This window comes from Hemicordylus capensis, chromosome 3 (assembly GCF_027244095.1).
Source record: "Hemicordylus capensis ecotype Gifberg chromosome 3, rHemCap1.1.pri, whole genome shotgun sequence".
Classification (NCBI taxonomy): domain Eukaryota; kingdom Metazoa; phylum Chordata; class Lepidosauria; order Squamata; family Cordylidae; genus Hemicordylus; species Hemicordylus capensis.
This window is the reverse complement of record NC_069659.1, coordinates 97,485,561-97,490,016: the sequence shown is the minus strand read 5'-3', so window position 1 is coordinate 97,490,016 and position 4,456 is coordinate 97,485,561. Positions and strand designations below refer to the sequence as shown.

The following is a 4,456-nucleotide window of genomic DNA, read 5'->3' as shown; positions in this document are numbered from 1 at the left end:
CCAGTACAGATCCCTGAGGGAACCCACTTCTTAACTTCCCTCCATTTAGAGAACTATCCATTTATCCCTATCCTCTGTTTCCTGTCCTTCAACCAGTTAGCAATCCACACATGGACCTGTCCCCTTATACCATGACTGCTAAGTTTTATCAAGAGTCTTTGATGAGAAACTTTGTTGAAAGCTTTTTAAAAGTCCAGGTATACTATGTCAGCTGGATCACCTTTATCCAGACACCTGTTTACACTTTCAAATAACTCCAAAAGGTTAGTGAGGCAAGATTTACCTTTGCATAAGCCATGCTGGTTCTCCTGCTGAAGGAGAGCCAGCATGGCCTGTTCTTCTATATGCTTAACAGTTTTATCCTCGAGAATGCTTTCCATCAATATGCCTGGAACAGATGTTAAACTAACCAACCTGTAATTTCCCAGATGCCCCCAGGATCCCTTTTTGAAAACTAGTGTTACATTGGCTACTTTCCAGTCCTCTGTTACAGAGTCTGATTGTAGGGATAAATTATATATTTTTGAAAAGAGGCCGGCAATCTCATATTTGAGACTGCTTAACATTAAGATTAGAAAACTCAACAGGTGAAAAGGGATGTCCTAACGTCCAACACATAACAATTATTTATTGTAAGTTTTTTTTTTTAAAAAGCAACAAGATATATGGCATTGATTTTGTGTTTATAGGTCAGGTAGAAAATCTACTATTGATGAAGAGTCATAAGCCATTCCCTGTACTGGAATGTCACCATCTTTCATTGGCCATCTTGATGTTTCTCTCCTGCTTCCTTCTCTTCAATGGCGTATGTATTCAGGGGCAAATATTTTCAGTGCTAAATGATGAGATATAAACTGAGATTTGATATCACCAATTGTCAAGTCCCAAGACGTCCTGAGAGCTGTCATTTGTAGTCTAAAGCTGGAAAATGCACAGATGGCATAACAGGAGAAATGTAACACATCCACTAACTAGGCTAGGATTCATAATTCTCATGCAAATTGCAAACACATGTTATGATAATTGTACATAAACAAAATATGCAAATTAGTTGCAGTCCTCCAAGTAATTATATATTCCCACAGTGGCTCTCTGTACTGAACAATTTGATGAAACCCCAATTTAAAGCAAAAAGATAACTTTTTTGGACCTTGCCATGCTGAATGCTTTATGCTGTGTCAGAGAAAATTAAGTATGAGCAAATTGTGGGGAAACGTCACAGATAAATCAAGGAAACTGCTATTTGAAAGAAAGATTGTGAGAGTGTTATACAGCTCCACAACATAAACCTCTCTCTCTCTCTCTCTCTCTCTCTCTCTCTCTCTCTCTCTATATATATATATATATATATATATGGTGAATCTTTGGGCAGATTAAATAATGTTCTCTATTATACTAATTCTTTTTCTAGCAATTATACAGAAATGACTTTTTTGCCATGAAGAGAGAGCTAATTTCCCATGATTAATATAAAATGGTTCTAAATATACATACATAAGCCTAAATTGATAGGATTTTATTGTTTTGGAGAGTTTCTCTTGAAAATGTTATCAGTCTACTCTGCTGCCATTTATAGTTTATCGTATTCTGTGGAGTGAGTAGCAACAGTTCTATATATGAGACCATTGAATGTTTCCAAAATGCTCTCTTTATCAAAATCTGATGAAGGGACAAAGCTGAGAAGACAAAAAGGCAAAAAGAGGGAGGGAAGGAGGGAGAGATTGATTATATACATGTAAATATAATATTTGGCATGACTTTGATTTCGGTGTTTTTATTTCCTATTAATCTCAAACACCTAGTTTTTCAATTAGCTCTCCATCCAGTAGAGATTATGTTCCAGTCTCTCCATTTAAATGGATAGGACTTAAAACCAGTTAACTAGCTGGATTATTTCCATAATGTTTACTAAGCCAGAAGTAGTTTGTATCAAGATTTATTTCCAGCTGCCATATTTTTCTGAGACTGGGCATAAATATTGCCTAAGATCAACATGTGGGGGGTGGGGTTTGCAGCATCCAGCCTGAGGCCCATTGAAATTAATAGAACTTAATTAGTCATCTCTTATGTCTTATTGCTTCCAATTATACTTGGTTATAACTTAATCTGGATGCTGCCCAAGATCTCTAAAGAATGCCAAAATGAAAAATGTTATTCCTCTTCCAGAACAGTAGACAGCATACAGAAATGTTCATGATTATTGTTCTGCTTATATAACCCCCTTTTTGAAATCAATACACTATATCAGTTGTACCTTAATCCACAAGATGATCTACAGAAAAGCTTTTTTGTTTAAAAAATGGTTAACAATAAAAATATGTTATTTCTCAGACTATTCTTAATGTTTTTATGGACATTTTCACTAAAAATGGGGACTTTTGAGGGATTTTTAATCTGTTATAGATCTGAAACTCCCCCTGTTGGCGTTTGCTGGACAAATGATAAAAAATACTTAAGCTAGCTCTTGTTCAGAAGAAGAATTTCTCTAAAGCATCTCAGATTTCTATAGCCTGAAATTATAGCCTTATAATTGTAGACCTGCAAAAGAAAAATATATATAAAGTAAGGCTGGACAAAAATTAGGACATTTTATTTCATTTTTCCTCCCCTTTCTCCCACTGCTGCCCAGGCACGCTTCCTCACTCTGATCCAACTCCACATGTGGAATCCTGCTTCCATGCACCTGTTGCTAAGTAGATTAAGAACCTCAGGCCAAAATAAGATATGCATCCAAATAGCATCTGAGGTAAAGGCTGTTTACTGTACAGTATTACTTTCAATGAAATGTGCACTTTGGCATGCATCCCAATGTAGATGAGAATCTCCAAATGAACACGCATCCAAGTGAACATCCACTGAAAACAATGCCGTGGTGATAGAGGGTATCCACACTGAGGCCTCATTCAGATGACACACCAACCCTCAGTTACACTTTGCTGAGGTTGGCATTTCTCATTGTCCGAATGAGGGAGAATTCCACAACCACGGTTCCACTGTTGCCTTGCGTCCAAACCACAGATGGGACCCTTGGCTTGAAGTTGAGCAGGTTGCTGGAACCGGACCTTGGCTGACCCCATCGAATTGTCCGATGCAGCAACCTGGTGTTTGTGCTGAAGCTTCTCCCACAAGCACACGCCCTCTTATTTCACAAGCAATGGTTGCTGGTCAAGTGATACACTTGGTGGAAGAGGAGGAGGGAGGGAGATTGCTGGTGGAGGCCATGAAAGCAGAGCTGCTGAATTGTCTGCACCATGATTCTTGGCTTCTGAGGTTAACCTCAGGTAAGCCATACATCTAATTTAACCGAAATCTGCAAAAGATATGCCTCTGCATGCAGATCTCTTTAGTTCAGTCAGGAACCTGGTTCACTTGGTGTACCTGGCTCTGAGGGCCGGCTTGGGGACAGCCACTGCAGACCTTCTGCTCAAGTTTTGATGTGCCCTGCTGGAACAGAGATGCTGTGGCAGGTCTCCTATCAGAGGCCAGAGGAATTGATACCTGGGGGGCTTGTGTTCTCCAAGGCCAGATCCTCTCCCACCACAAATCATAGGCTCTCCCTACACACCACTGTCCCTATTCACCAGGGACAGTCCCTACTTTCTGAAATGTGTCCCTGATGAATTACTGTCCCTATGTTTGCCTCTTAGGGATGTCTTGTTCAGATTGTTCACATGAGTTGCTAGAGTTGTCCTTCTTCAGGATTCAGTTCCCCCCCACACACACACACTGCCCAATTTCTAGAAATAGAGATTTAATTTCTAGAAATTGGGCGGTGGGGGTGGGTGGGGACTGAATCCTGAAGAAAATCTCTCCTACTTAGAGATTTAGATGGGTCAATACATCCTGTCTGTATCTAAATGGATTCACAACACTAAGACACTATACAGTGCACAGCATATAGCAGGTGGAATCCAGTCTTCAGACATGTGTAATGGGCGGTGGGGAGGTCCTGGGAATTCATCCTTGGCATGAGGATTGGTTGCTACAAGTGTATCCCTATTTTCATCTGTGAAATGTAGGGCGGTATGACATATACACAAAGCACCTAATGGCTCAGTGGGGAAATGACTTGATTAGCAAGCCAGAGGTTTCCAGTTCAAATCCCCGCTGAAACACCTATATCAGGCAGCAGCAATATAGGAAGATGCTGAAAGGCATCATCTCATACTGTGTGGGAGGAGGCAATGGTAAACCCCTCCTGTATTCTACCAAAGACAACCACAGGGCTCTGTGGTCACCAGGAGTCGACACCGACTCGACGACAAACTTTACCTTTACCTTTATCACACACACACACACTGCAGTCCTTTAAACTCCAGAGCATTCCTTCACACAGCTTAGAGAGTTCTAGGAGTGGGATGGAACTGGGCTTGAAAGATACCAAGATGGTTTTAATTTTTTTAAATTGTTTTAAGGGGTTTTCGTTGTAATCTGTTCTCTGTTGTTGTAAACCACC

General features: G+C 40.2%; 1 long non-coding RNA gene across 1 annotated transcript; it reads right to left on the bottom strand.

Moving 5' to 3' along the window:
* Positions 1 to 608: 608 nt before the first annotated feature.
* On the bottom strand, positions 609 to 1,623 carry LOC128351735 (uncharacterized). Its single transcript, XR_008320012.1, has 2 exons — positions 1,495 to 1,623; positions 609 to 835 (listed from the first exon to the last, which is right to left on the bottom strand). It is a non-coding gene; the product is annotated as an uncharacterized LOC128351735 (long non-coding RNA).
* Positions 1,624 to 4,456: the final 2,833 nt, after the last annotated feature.